This window comes from Ranitomeya variabilis, chromosome 5 (assembly GCF_051348905.1).
Source record: "Ranitomeya variabilis isolate aRanVar5 chromosome 5, aRanVar5.hap1, whole genome shotgun sequence".
NCBI classification, from domain to species: Eukaryota; Metazoa; Chordata; class Amphibia; order Anura; family Dendrobatidae; genus Ranitomeya; species Ranitomeya variabilis.
The window spans coordinates 39,360,550-39,375,710 of NC_135236.1; the positions used below are offsets into that span (position 1 = coordinate 39,360,550).

Consider the following 15,161-nt stretch of genomic DNA (forward strand, 5'->3'; position numbering starts at 1 on the left):
TTTCTAAACTGTGATTGAAAGTAGCAAATTTCCAGATGGGGTCCATATATTATCTCATGCACTTTTCATGTGAAGTATTGCAGCAAACATGCTTTTCAACTGACCTTGTGCACAATGGTAGCACTTCTGACTCAAGGTCATAAGGTTGCATGTTGATATCACATCAGGGTCAAGTAGCTCTTTCGTCTAGTCATAACTTGATAGATGATTGTGTTAAGATTGAAAACGGAAACTGCGTAATTCTACTGACAATAGAATAATTCGACTTTGTTGCCACCTGTAGGCAAAGTGTTTAAAAAAGGTGTTTTATTTAAATTATGTAGATTAAAATCTTATCAACAATACTTTGGTGAGAAATATCATTTGAGAATTGAGTTCAAAACATAAAAAAATAATCCATGCCGGGAACAGCTAACACTTTGTTCATGCCATTGTCATCTTTGAATTTGTAAGAAAAGAGAGTTTATTACTATATTTTACATTTTAAACTGGAAAACCCTGAATCTGAATGTCATGATTTTAATTCATCCTTGTTTATATCTTTCCCAAAATGTCATTAAAAGTAGCAAATTTCCAGATGGCTTCCATATATTATCTCATGCACTTTTCTTGAGAAGTACTGGAGCACACATGCTTTTCAACTGACCCCGTGGCGCAACGGTAGCGCGTCTGACACCAGATCAGAAGGTTGCGTGTTCAAATCACGTCGGGGTCAATTAACTCATCTTTTCATAACTTGATTGATGCTTGGGTTAAGATTGAAACGGAAACTGCGTAATCTTACTAACAGTAGAATAACTCAACTGTTGCAACTTGGCAGCACAGGGTTTAACAAAGTGTTTTATTTAAATTATTATAGATTAATATCTTATCAACAATACTTTGACGAGAAATATCCTTTGGGAATTGAGTTCAAAGCATTAAAAAAATGAATCCACTGTGGGAACACCTAACAGTTTGTTCACGGCATTGTCATCTTTGAATTTGTAAGAGAAGAGGGATTATTACTAGATTTTTAATTTTAAACTGGAAATCAATGAATCCGAATGTGATGATCTTAATTCAGCCCTCTTTTTCGTCTTTTCTAAACTGTGATTGAAAGTAGCAAATTTCCACATGGCTTCCATATATTATCTCATGCACTTTTCTTGAGAAGTACTGGAGCACACGTGCTTTTCAACTGACCTCGTGGTGCAACTGTAGCGCGTCTGACTCCAGATCAGAAGGTTGCATGTTCAAATCACGTTGGGGTCAATTAACTCTTTCATCTTTTTATAACTTGATTGATGCTTGGGTTAAAATTGAAACGGAAACTGCGTAATCCTACTAACAGTAGAATAACTCAACTTTGTTGCAACTTGGCAGCACAGGGTTTAACAAAGTATTTTATTTAAATTATATAGATTAATATCTTATCAATTCTTTGACGAGAAATATCCTTTGGGAATTGAGTTCAAAGCATTAAAAAAATGAATCCACTGCGGGAACACCTAACAGTTTGTTTACGCCATTGTCATCTTTGAATTTGTAAAAGAAGAGGGATTATTACTAGATTTTTAATTTTAAACTTGAAATCAATGAATCCGAATGTGATGATCTGAATTCAGCCCTCTTTATGTCTTTTCTAAGCTGTGATTAAAAGTAGCAAATTTCCAGATGGGGTCCATATATTATCTCATGCACTTTTCATGTGAAGTATTGCAGCAAACATGCTTTTCAACTGACCTTGTGCACAATGGTAGCACTTCTGACTCAAGATCATAAGGTTGCATGTTGATATCACATCAGGGTCAAGTAGCTCTTTCGTCTATTCATAACTTGATAGATGATTGTGTTAAGATTGAAAACGGAAACTGCGTAATTCTACTGACAATAGAATAATTCGACTTTGTTGCCACCTGTAGGCAAAGTGTTTAAAAAAGGTGTTTTATTTAAATTATGTAGATTAAAATCTTATCAACAATACTTTGGTGAGAAATATCATTTGAGAATTGAGTTCAAAACATTAAAAAAATCCATGCCGGGAACAGCTAACACTTTGTTCATGCCATTGTGATCTTTGAATTTGTAAGAGAAGAGGGATTATTACTAGATTTTAAATTTTAAACTGGAAATCAATGAATCCGAAAGTGATGATCTTAATTCAGCCCTCTTTATGTCTTTTCTAAACTGTGATTTAAAGTAGCAAATTTCGAGATGGCTTCCATATATTATCTCATGCAGTTTTCTTGAGAAGTACTGGAGCACAAATGCTTTTCAACTGACCTCGTGGCGCAATGGTGGCGCGTCTGAACCCAGATCAGAAGGTTGCGTGTTCAAATCATGTTGGGGTCAATAAACTCTTTCACCTTTTCATAACTTCATTGATGCTTGGGTTAAGATTGAAACGGAAACTGTGTAATCCTACTAACAGTAGAATAACTCAACTTTGTTGCAACTTGGCAGCACAGTGTTTAACAAAGTATTTTATTGAAATTATATAGATTAATATCTTATCAACAATACTTTGACGAGAATTATCCTTTGGGAATTGAGTTCAAAGCATTAAAAAAATGAATCCACTGCAGGAACACCTAACAGTTTGTTCACGCCATTGTCATCTTTGAATTTGTAAGAGAAGAGGGATTATTACTAGATTTTTAATTTTAACCCCTTCATGACCCAGCCTATTTTGGCCTTAATGACCTTGCCATTTTTTGCAATTCTGACCAGTGTCCCTTTATGAGGTAATAACTCAGGAACGCTTCAACGGATCCTTGCGGTTCTGAGATTGTTTTTTCGTGACATATTGGGCTTCATGTTAGTGGTAAATTTAGGTCGATAATTTCTGAGTTTATTTGTGAAAAAAACGGAAATTTGGTGAAAATTTTGAAAATTTTGCAATTTTCACATTTTGAATTTTTATTCTGTTAAACCAGAGAGTTATGTGACACAAAATAGTTAATAAATAACATTTCCCACATGTCTACTTTACATCAGCACAATTTTGGAAACAATTTTTTTTTTTGCTAGGAAGTTATAAGGGTTAAAATTTGACCAGTGATTTCTCATTTTTACAACAAAATTTACAAAACCATTTTTTTTAGGGACCACCTCACATTTGAAGTTAGTTTGAGGGGTCTATATGGCTGAAAATACCCAAAAGTGACACCATTCTAAAAACTGCACCCCTCAAGGTGCTCAAAACCACATTCAAGAAGTTTATTAACCCTTCAGGTGTTTCAGAGCAGCAGAAGCAACAAATAGGGGAAAAATTAACATTTAACTTTTTAGTCACAAAAATGATCTTTTCGCAACAATTTTTTTATTTTCCCAAGGGTAAAAGGAGAAACTGGACCACGGTTGTTGTTGTCCAATTTGTCCTGAGTACGCTGATGCCTCATATGTGGGGGTAAACCACTGTTTGGGCGCACGGCAGGGCTCGGAAGGGAAGGAGCGCCATTTGACTTTTTGAATTAAAAATTGGCTCCAATCTTTAGCGGACACCATGTCGCGTTTGGAGAGCCCCCGTGTGCCTAAACATTGGAGCTCCCCCACAAGTGACCCCATTTTGGAAACTAGACCCCCCAAGGAACGTATCTAGAAGCATAGTGAGCACTTTAAACCCCCAGGTGCTTCACAAATTAATCCGTAAAAATGAAAAAGTACTTTTTTTTTCACACAAATTTTCTTTTAGCCTCAATTTTTTCATTTTCACATGGGCAACAGAATAAAATGGATCCTAAAATTTGTTGGGCAATTTCTCCTGAGTACGCCAATACCTCATATGTAGGGGTAAACTACTGTTTGGGCACATAGTAAGGCTCGGAAGGGAAGGAGCGCCATTTGACTTTTTGAATGAAAAATTATCTCCATCGTTAGCGGACACCATGTCAGGTTTGGAGAGCCCCTGTGTGCCTAAACATTGGAGCTCCCCCACAAGTGACCCCATTTTGGAAACTAGACCCCCCAAGGAACTTATCTAGATGCATAGTGAGCACTTTAAACCCTCAGGTGCTTCACAAATTGATCCGTAAAAATGAAAAAGTACTTTTTTTTCACACAAAATTTTTTTTAGCCTCATTTTTTTCATTTTCACATGGGCAACAGGATAAAATGGATCCTAAAATTTGTTGGGCAATTTCTCCTGAGTACGCCGATACCTCATATGTGGGGGTAAATCACTGTTTGGGTGCACGGCAAGGCTTGGAAGGGAAGGCGCGCCATTTGACTTTTTCAATGGAAAATTAGCTCCAATCGTTAGTGGACACCATGTTGCGTTTGGAGAGCCCCTGTGTGCCTAAACATTGGAGCTCCCCTACAAGTGACCCCATTTTGGAAACTAGACCCCCCAAGGAACTAATCTAGATGTATAGTGAGCACTTAAAACCCCCAGGTGCTTCACAGAAGTTTATAACGCAGAGCCATGAAAATAAAAAAATTTTTTTCTTTCCTCAAAAATGATTTTTAGCCCGGAGTTTTTTATTTTCCCAAGGATAATAGGAGAAATTGGACCCCAAATGTTGTTGTCCAGTTTGTCCTGACTACGATGATACCCCATATGTGGGGGTAAACCACTGTTTGGGCGCACGGCAGGGCTCGGAAGGGAAGGCACGCCATTTGGCTTTTTGAATGGAAAATTAGCTTCAATCATTAGCGGACACCATGTCGCGTTTGGAGAGCCCCTGTGTGCCTAAACATTGGAGCTCCCCTACAAGTGACCCCATTTTGGAAACTAGACCCCCCAAGGAACTAATCTAGATGTATAGTGAGCACTTAAAACCCCCAGGTGCTTCACAGAAGTTTATAACGCAGAGCCATGAAAATAAAAAAATATTTTTCTTTCCTCAAAAATGATTTTTAGCCCGGAGTTTTTTATTTTCCCAAGGATAATAGGAGAAATTGGACCCCAAATGTTGTTGTCCAGTTTGTCCTGAGTACGATGATACCCCATATATGGGGGTAAACCACTGTTTGGGCGCACGGCAGGGCTCGGAAGGGAAGGCACGCCATTTGGCTTTTTGAATGGAAAATTAGCTTCAATCATTAGCGGACACCATGTCGCGTTTGGAGAGCCCCTGTGTGCCTAAACATTGGAGCTCCCGCACAAGTGACCCCATATTGGAAACTAGACCTCCCAAGGAACTAATCTAGATGTGTGGTGAGCACTTTGATCCCTCAAGTGCTTCACAGAAGTTTATAACGCAGAGCCATGAAAATAAAAAATTATTTTTCTTTCCTCAAAAATGATTTTTTAACCCACAATTTTTTATTTTCCCAAGGGTAACAGGAGAAATTGGACCCCAAAAGTTGTTGTGCAGTTTCTCCTGAGTACGCTGATACCCCATATGTGGGGGTAAACCACTGTTTTGGCACACGTCGGGGAGCGGAAGGGAAGTAGTGACGTTTTGAAATGCAGACTTTAATGGAATGCTCTGCGGGCGTCACGTTGCATTTGCAGAGCCCCTGATGTGCCTAAACAGTAGGAACTCCCCACAATTGACCCCACTTTGGAAACTAGACCCACAAGGGAACTAATCTAGATGTGTGGTGAGCACTTTGATCCCTCAAGTGCTTCACAGAAGTTTATAACGCAGAGCCGTGAAAATAAAAAATGTGTTTTCTTTCCTCAAAAATATTTTTTTAGCCCAGAATTTTTTAATTTTCCCAAGGGTAACAGGAAAAATTTGATCCCAAAAGTTGTTGTCCAGTTTCTCCTGAGTACGCTGATACCCCATATGTGGGGGTAAACCACTGTTTGGGCACATGGCGGGGCTCGGAATGGAAGTAGTGACGATTTGGAATGCAGACTTTGATGGAATGGTCTGCGGGAATCATGTTACGTTTGCAGAGCCCCTGATGTGCCTAAACAGTAGAAACCCCCCACAAGTGACCTCATTTTGGAAACTAGACCCCCCAAGGAACTTATCTAGATGTGTGGTGAGCACGTTCAACCCCCAAGTGCTTCACAGAAGTTTACAACGCAGAGCCGTGAAAATAAAAAATAATTTTTCTTTCCTCAAAAAAGATGTTTTAGCAAGCAATTGTTTATTTTCACAAGGGTAACAGGAGAAATTGGACCCCAATATTTGTTGCTCAGTTTGTTGTGAGTACGCTGATACCTCATATGTGGGGGTAAACCACTGTTTGGGCGCACGTCAGGGATCGGAAGGGAAGTAGTGACATTTGAAATGCAGACTTTGATGGAATGGTCTGCGGGCGTCACGTTGCATTTGCAGAGCCCCTGATGTGCCTAAACAGTAGAAACCCCCCCACAAGTGACCCCATTTTGGAAACTAGACCCCAAAAGGATCTTATCTAGATGTGTGGTGAGCACTTTCAACCCCCAAGTGTTTCACATAAGTTTATAACGTAGAGCCGTGAAAATAAAAAATAATTGTTCTTTCCTCAAAATTATGTTTTAGCAAGTAATTTTTTTTTTTTGCAAGGGTAACAGGAGAAATTGGACCCCAATAGTTGTTGCCCAGTTTGTCCTGAGTACGCTGGTATCCCATATGTGGGGGTAAACCACTGTTTGGGCGCACGTCGGGGCTTGGAAGGGAGGGCGCACCATTTGACTTTTTGAACGCAAGATTGGCTGGAATCAATGGTGGCGCCATGTTGCATTTGGAGACCCCTGATGTGCCTAAACAGTGGAAACCCCTCAATTCTAACTTCAACACTAACCCCAACACACCCCTAACCCTAATCCCAACTGTAGCCATAACCATAATCACAACCCTAACCCCAACACACCCCTAACCACAACCCTAACCCCAACACACCCGTAACCCTAAATCCAACCCTAATCCTAACCCTAATCCCAACCCTACCCACAACTGTAACCCCAACACAACCCTAACCCTATCCATAACCCTAACCACAAGCCTAATCTTAACCCTATTTCCAACCCTAGCCCTAATTCCAACCCTAAGGGTACCGTCTCACATAACGATTTACCAAAGATCACGACCAGCGATACGACCTGGCCGTGATCGTTGGAAAGTCATTGTGTGGTCGCTGGGGAGCTGTCACACAGACCGCTCTCCAGCGACCAACGATGCCAAGGTCCCAGGTAACCAGGGTAAACATCGGGTTACTAAGCACAGGGCCGCGCTTAGTAACCCGATGTTTACCGTGGTTACCAGCGTAAAAGTAAAAAAAAAAAAAACGTACATACTCACATTTCGGTGTCCTTCAAGTCCCTTGCCGTCTGCTTCCCGCTCTGACTGAGTGCCGCCATACAGTGAGAGCAGAGCGCAGCGGTGACGTCACTGCTGTGCTGTGCTCTCACTTTCCGGCCGGCAGACAGTCAGAGCGGGAAGCAGACGGCAAGGGACCTGAAGGACACCGAAATGTGAGTATGTACGTTTTTTTTTTTTTTTTTTACTTTTACGCTGGTAACCACGGTAAACATCAGGTTACTAAGCGCGGCCCTGCGCTTAGTAACCCGATGTTTACCCTGGTTACAAGTGAACGCATCGCTGGATCGCTGTCACACACACCGATCCAGCGATGACAGCGGGAGATCCAGCGACGAAAGAAAGTTCCAAACGATCTGCTACGACGTACGATTCTCAGCAGGGTCCCTGATCGCTGCTGCGTGTCAGACACAACGTCATGGATCGTACCGTCGTAGCGACCAAAGTGCCACTGTGAGACGGTACCCTAACTCTAATTCCAACCCTAACCCTAAGGCTATGTGCCCACTTTGCGGATTCGTGTGAGATTTTTCCGCACCATTTTTGAAAAATCCGCAGGTAAAAGGCACTGCGTTTTACCTACGGATTTACAGCGGATTTCCAGTGTTTTTTGTGTGCGGATTTCACCTGCGGATTCCTATTGAGGAACAGGTGTAAAACGCTGCGGAATCCGCACAAAGAATTGACATGCTGCGGAAAATACAACGCAGCGTTTCTGCATGGAATTTTCCGCACCATGGGCACAGCGGATTTGGTTTTCCTTAGGTGTACATGGTACTGTAAACCTGATGGAAAACTGCTTCGAATTCGCAGCGGCCAATCCGCTGCGGATCCGCGGCCAATCCGCTGCGAATCCGCGGCCAATCCGCTGCGTATCCGCTGCGTATCCGTGGCCGATCCACCGCGTATCCGCTGCGTATCCGCTGCGTATCCGCTGCGTATCCGCTGCCGATCCGCTGCGGATCCGCTGCCGATCCGCGGCCGATCCGCTGCGTATCCGCTGCCGATCCGCTGCGGATCTGCGGCCGATCCGCTGCGTATCCGCGGCCGATCCGCTGCGGATCCGCTGCCGATCCGCTGCCGATCCGCGGCCGATCCGCTGCGTATCCGCTGCCGATCCGCTGCGTATCCGCGGCCGATCCGCTGCGTATCCGCTGCCGATCCGCTGCGGATCCGCGGCCGATCCGCTCTGTGTGCACATGCCATAACCCTACCCCTAACCCTACCCGTAACCCTAACCCTACCCCTAACCCTACCCCTAGTTCTAACCCTAGTTCTAACCCTAACCCTAGTGGAAAAAGAAAAAAAAAAATTCTTTATTTTATTATTGTCCCTATGGGGGTGATAAAGGGGGGGGTTATTTATTATTTTTTTTATTTTGATCGCTGTGATAGAACCTACCACAGCGATCAAAATGTACCTGTAAGGAATCTGCCGACTGGCAGATTCGGCGGGCGCACTGAGCATGCGCCGGCCATTTTCCAAGATGGCGGCGCCCAGCGAGGAGACGGTCGGACACCGGGAGGATCGGTAAGTATGAAGGGGTGGTGGGGGGGTGTCGGAGCACAGGGGGGGTGATCGGACCACAGGGGGGCTTTATTCACACAAGGAGGGAGCGGACAGGAGGACGGGGGAGCCGGCAGGCGGACGGAGGGGACCGGAGGACTAACGGAGGACTGGGGGGGCGATCGGTGGGTGTGGGGGGGGTCACTTTAGTATTTCCAGCCATGGCCGATGATATTGCAGCATCGGCCATGGCTGGATTGTAATATTTCACCAGTTTTTTAGGTGAAATATTACAAATCGCTCTGATTGGCAGTTTCACTTTCAACAGCCAATCAGAGCGATCGTAGCCACGGGGGGGGTGAAGCCACCCCCCCTGGGCTGAAGTACCACTCCCCCTCTCCCTGCAGATCGGGTAAAATAGGAGTTAACCCCTTCACCCGATCTGCAGGGACGCGATCATTCCATGACGCATACGCTGCGTCATAGGTCGGGAAGGCACAGACTTTCATGACGCAGCGTATGCGTCAAAGGTCGGGAAGGGGTTAAACTTGAAATCAATGAATCTGAAAGTGATGATCTTAATTCAGCCCTCTTTATGTCTTTTCTAAACTGTGATTGAAAGTAGCAAATTTCCATATGGCTTCCATATATTATCTCATGCACTTTTCATGAGAAGTAATGGAGCACACATGCTTTTCAATCGACCTCGTGGTGCAACGGTAGCGCGTCTGACTCCAAATCAGAAAGTTGCGTGTTTAAATCAGGTCGGGGTCAGTTAACTCTTTCATCTTTTCATAACTTGATTGATGCTTGGGTTAAGATTGAAACGGAAACTGCGTAATCCTACTGACAATAGAATAACTCAACTTTGTTGCCACCTGTCAGTGCTGGGTTTAAAAATAAGTTTTATTTAAATTATATAGATTAATATCTTATCAACAATACTTTGACGAGAAATATTATTTGGGAATTGAGTTCAAAGCATTAAAAAAATTAATCAATGCCGGCAACACCTAACAGTTTGTTCACGCCATTGTCATTTTTGAATTTGTAAGAGAAGAGGGATTATTACTAGATTTTTAATTTTAAACTGGAAATCAATGAATCCGAATGTGATGATCTTAAGTCAGCCCTCTTTTATGTCTTTTCTAAACTGTGATTGAAAGTAGCAAATTTCCACATGGCTTCCATATATTATCTCATGCACTTTTCTTGAGAAGTACTGGAGCACACGTGCTTTTCAACTGACCTCGTGGCGCAATGGTAGCGCGTCTGACTCCAGATCAGAAGGTTGCGTGTTCAAATCATGTCGCGGTCAATAAACTCTTTCATCTTTTCATAACTTGATTGATGCTTGGGTTAAGATTGAAACGGAAACTGTGTAATCCTACTAACAGTAGAATAACTCAACTTTGTTGCAACCTGGCAGCACAGGGTTTAACAAAGTGTTTTATTTAAATTATATAGATTAATATCTTATCAACAATACTTTGACGAGAAATATCCTTTGGGAATTGAGTTCAAAGCATTAAAAAAATGAATCCACTGCGGGAACACCTAACAGTTTGTTTACGCCATTGTCATCTTTGAATTTGTAAAAGAAGAGGGATTATTACTAGATTTTTAATTTTAAACTTGAAATCAATGAATCCGAATGTGATGATCTTAATTCAGCCCTCTTTATGTCTTTTCTAAGCTGTGATTAAAAGTAGCAAATTTCCAGATGGGGTCCATATATTATCTCATGCACTTTTCATGTGAAGTATTGCAGCAAACATGCTTTTCAACTGACCTTGTGCACAATGGTAGCACTTCTGACTCAAGTTCATAAGGTTGCATGTTGATATCACATCAGGGTCAAGTAGCTCTTTCGTCTATTCATAACTTGATAGATGATTGTGTTAAGATTGAAAACGGAAACTGCGTAATTCTACTGACAATAGAATAATTCGACTTTGTTGCCACCTGTAGGCAAAGTGTTTAAAAAAGGTGTTTTATTTAAATTATGTAGATTAAAATCTTATCAACAATACTTTGGTGAGAAATATCATTTGAGAATTGAGTTCAAAACATAAAAAAAAATCCATGCCGGGAACAGCTAACACTTTGTTCATGCCATTGTCATCTTTGAATTTGTAAGAAAAGAGAGTTTATTACTATATTTTACATTTTAAACTGGAAAACCCTGAATCTGAATGTCATGATCTTAATTCATCCTTGTTTATATCTTTCCCAAAATGTCATTAAAAGTAGCAAATTTCCAGATGGCTTCCATATATTATCTCATGCACTTTTCTTGAGAAGTACTGGAGCACACATGCTTTTCAACTGACCTCGTGGCGCAACGGTAGCGCGTCTGACTCCAGATCAGAAGGTTGCATGTTCAAATCACGTCGGGGTCAATTAACTCATCTTTTCATAACTTGATTGATGCTTGGGTTAAGATTGAAACGGAAACTGCGTAATCTTACTAACAGTAGAATAACTCAACTGTTGCAACTTGGCAGCACAGGGTTTAACAAAGTGTTTTATTTAAATTATATAGATTAATATCTTATCAACAATACTTTGACGAGAAATATCCTTTGGGAATTGAGTTCAAAGCATTAAAAAAATGAATCCACTGTGGGAACACCTAACAGTTTGTTCACGCCATTGTCATCTTTGAATTTGTAAGAGAAGAGGGATTATTACTAGATTTTTAATTTTAAACTGGAAATCAATGAATCCAAATGTGATGATCTTAATTCAGCCCTCTTTATGTCTTTTCTAAACTGTGATTAAAAGTAGCAAATTTCCAGATGGCTTCCATATATTATCTCATGCACTTTTCTTGAGAAGTACTGGAGCACACATGCTTTTCAACTGACCTCGTGGCACAACGGTAGCGCGTCTGACTCCAGATCAGAAGGTTGTGTGTTCAAATCACGTCGGGGTCATTTAACTCTTACATCTTTTCATAACTTGATTGATGCTTGGGTTAAGATTGAAACAAAAATTGCGTAATCCTACTAACAGTAGAATAACTCAATTTTGTTGCAACCTGTCAGCACAGGGTTTAGCAAAGTGTTTTATTTAAATTATATAGATTAATATCTTATCAACAATACTTTGACGAGAAATATCCTTTGGGAATTGAGTTCAAAGCATTAAAAAAATTAATCAATGGCGGCAACACCTAACAGTTTGTTCACGCCATTGTCATTTTTGAATTTGTAAGAGAAGAGGGATTATTACTAGATTTTTAATTTTAAACTGGAAATCAATGAATCCGAATGTGATGATCTTAAGTCAGCCCTCTTTTATGTCTTTTCTAAACTGTGATTGAAAGTAGCAAATTTCCACATGGCTTCCATATATTATCTCATGCACTTTTCTTGAGAAGTACTGGAGCACACGTACTTTTCAACTGACCTCGTGGCGCAATGGTAGCGCGTCTGACTCCAGATCAGAAGGTTGCGTGTTCAAATCATGTCGCGGTCAATAAACTCTTTCATCTTTTCATAACTTGATTGATGCTTGGGTTAAGATTGAAACGGAAACTGTGTAATCCTACTAACAGTAGGATAACTCAACTTTGTTGCAACCTGGCAGCACAGGGTTTAACAAAGTGTTTTATTTAAATTATATAGATTAATATCATATCAACAATACTTTGACGAGAAATATCCTTTGGGAATTGAGTTCAAAGCATTAATAAAATGAATCCACTATGAGAACACCTAACAGTTTGTTCACGCCATTGTCATCTTTGAATTTGTAAGAGAAGAGGGATTATTACTACATTTTTAATTTTAAACTGGAAATCAATGAATCCGAATGTGATGATCTGAATTCAGCCCTCTTTATGTCTTTTCTAAGCTGTGATTAAAAGTAGCAAATTTCCAGATGGGGTCCATATATTATCTCATGCACTTTTCATGTGAAGTATTGCAGCAAACATGCTTTTCAACTGACCTTGTGCACAATGGTAGCACTTCTGACTCAAGATCATAAGGTTGCATGTTGATATCACATCAGGGTCAAGTAGCTCTTTCATCTATTCATAACTTGATAGATGATTGTGTTAAGATTGAAAACGGAAACTGCGTAATTCTACTGACAATAGAATAATTCGACTTTGTTGCCACCTGTAGGCAAAGTGTTTAAAAAAGGTGTTTTATTTAAATTATGTAGATTAAAATCTTATCAACAATACTTTGGTGAGAAATATAATTTGAGAATTGAGTTCAAAACATAAAAAAAATCCATGCCGGGAACAGCTAACACTTTGTTCATGCCATTGTCATCTTTGAATTTGTAAGAGAAGAGGGATTATTACTAGATTTTTAATTTTAAACTGGAAATCAATGAATCCGAAAGTGATGATCTTAATTCAGCCCTCTTTATGTCTTTTCTAATCTGTGATTGAAAGTAGCAATTTTCGAGATGGCTTCCATATATTATCTCATGCACTTTTCTTGAGAAGTACTGGAGCACACATGCTTTTCAACTGACCTCGTGGCGCAACGGTAGCGCGTCTGACTCCAGATCAGAAGGTTGCGTGTTCAAATCACGTCGGGGTCAATTAACTCTTTCATCTTTTCATAACTTGATTGATGCTTGGGTTAAGATTGAAACGGAAACTGCGTAATCCTACTAAGGATGTGCACACGTCAGGCTTTTTCCTCAGGTTTTGTAGCCAAAACCAGGAGTGGAACAATTAGAGGAAAAGTATAATAGAAACATATGCACCACTTCTGCATTTATCACCCACTCCTGGTTTTGGCTACAAAACCTGAGGAAAAAGCCTGACAAAATCCTGACGTGTGCACATAGCCTCACAGTAGAATAACTCAACTTTGTTGCAACCTGGCAGCACAGGGTTTAACAAAGTGTTTTATTTAAATTATATAGATTAATATCTTATCAACAATACTTTGACGAGAAATATCCTTTGGGAATTGAGTTCAAAGCATTAAAAAAATGAATCCACTGTGGGAACACCTAACAGTTTGTTTACGCCATTGTCATCTTTGAATTTGTAAAAGAAGAGGGATTATTACTAGATTTTTAATTTTAAACTTGAAATCAATGAATCCGAATGTGATGATCTTAATTCAGCGCTCTTTATGTCTTTTCTAAGCTGTAATTAAAAGTAGCAAATTTCCAGATGGGGTCCATATATTATCTCATGCACTTTTCATGTGAAGTATTGCAGCAAACATGCTTTTCAACTGACCTTGTGCACAATGGTAGCACTTCTGACTCAAGTTCATAAGGTTGCATGTTGATATCACATCAGGGTCAAGTAGCTCTTTCGTCTATTCATAACTTGATAGATGATTGTGTTAAGATTGAAAACGGAAACTGCGTAATTCTACTGACAATGGAATAATTCGACTTTGTTGCCACCTGTAGGCAAAGTGTTTAAAAAAGGTGTTTTATTTAAATTATGTAGATTAAAATCTTATCAACAATACTTTGGTGAGAAATATCATTTGAGAATTGAGTTCAAAACATAAAAAAATAATCCATGCCGGGAACAGCTAACACTTTGTTCATGCCATTGTCATCTTTGAATTTGTAAGAAAAGAGAGTTTATTACTATATTTTACATTTTAAACTGGAAAACCCTGAATCTGAATGTCATGATCTTAATTCATCCTTGTTTATATCTTTCCCAAAATGTCATTAAAAGTAGCAAATTTCCAGATGGCTTCCATATATTATCTCATGCACTTTTCTTGAGAAGTACTGGAGCACACATGCTTTTCAACTGACCTCGTGGCGCAACGGTAGCGCGTCTGACTCCAGATCAGAAGGTTGCGTGTTCAAATCATGTCGGGGTCAATTAACTCATCTTTTCATAACTTGATTGATGCTTGGGTTAAGATTGAATCGGAAACTGCGTAATCTTACTAACAGTAGAATAACTCAACTGTTGCAACTTGGCAGCACAGGGTTTAACAAAGTGTTTTATTTAAATTATATAGATTAATATCTTATCAACAATACTTTGACGAGAAATATCCTTTGGGAATTGAGTTCAAAGCATTAAAAAAATGAATCCACTGTGGGAACACCTAACAGTTTGTTTACGCCATTGTCATCTTTGAATTTGTAAGAGAAGAGGGATTATTACTAGATTTTTAATTTTAAACTGGAAATCAATGAATCCAAATGTGATGATCTTAATTCAGCCCTCTTTATGTCTTTTCTAAACTGTGATTAAAAGTAGCAAATTTCCAGATGGCTTCCATATATTATCTCATGCACTTTTCTTGAGAAGTACTGGAGCACACATGCTTTTTAACTGACCTCGTGGCACAACGGTAGCGCGTCTGACTCCAGATCAGAAGGTTGCATGTTCAAATCACGTCGGGGTCATTTAACTCTTACATCTTTTCATAACTTGATTGATGCTTGGGTTAAGATTGAAACAAAAATTGCGTAATCCTACTAACAGTAGAATAACTCAATTTTGTTGCAACC

At 40.1% G+C, this 15,161-nt stretch overlaps 8 non-coding genes across 8 annotated transcripts; all 8 read left to right on the forward strand.

Moving 5' to 3' along the window:
- The first annotated feature begins 643 nt into the window (after positions 1-643).
- Positions 644-715, forward strand: TRNAW-CCA (transfer RNA tryptophan (anticodon CCA)). Its single transcript has one exon. It is a non-coding gene; the product is annotated as a tRNA-Trp (tRNA).
- A 9,218-nt stretch (positions 716-9,933) lies between these two features.
- On the forward strand, positions 9,934-10,005 carry TRNAW-CCA (transfer RNA tryptophan (anticodon CCA)). Its single transcript has one exon. It is a non-coding gene; the product is annotated as a tRNA-Trp (tRNA).
- A 1,012-nt stretch (positions 10,006-11,017) lies between these two features.
- TRNAW-CCA (transfer RNA tryptophan (anticodon CCA)) lies at positions 11,018-11,089 on the forward strand. Its single transcript has one exon. It is a non-coding gene; the product is annotated as a tRNA-Trp (tRNA).
- A 465-nt stretch (positions 11,090-11,554) lies between these two features.
- Positions 11,555-11,626, forward strand: TRNAW-CCA (transfer RNA tryptophan (anticodon CCA)). Its single transcript has one exon. It is a non-coding gene; the product is annotated as a tRNA-Trp (tRNA).
- Positions 11,627-12,098: 472 nt separating this feature from the next.
- TRNAW-CCA (transfer RNA tryptophan (anticodon CCA)) lies at positions 12,099-12,170 on the forward strand. Its single transcript has one exon. It is a non-coding gene; the product is annotated as a tRNA-Trp (tRNA).
- A 1,011-nt stretch (positions 12,171-13,181) lies between these two features.
- TRNAW-CCA (transfer RNA tryptophan (anticodon CCA)) lies at positions 13,182-13,253 on the forward strand. The gene has a single exon. It is a non-coding gene; the product is annotated as a tRNA-Trp (tRNA).
- Positions 13,254-14,447: 1,194 nt separating this feature from the next.
- Positions 14,448-14,519, forward strand: TRNAW-CCA (transfer RNA tryptophan (anticodon CCA)). The gene has a single exon. It is a non-coding gene; the product is annotated as a tRNA-Trp (tRNA).
- A 465-nt stretch (positions 14,520-14,984) lies between these two features.
- Positions 14,985-15,056, forward strand: TRNAW-CCA (transfer RNA tryptophan (anticodon CCA)). Its single transcript has one exon. It is a non-coding gene; the product is annotated as a tRNA-Trp (tRNA).
- Positions 15,057-15,161: the final 105 nt, after the last annotated feature.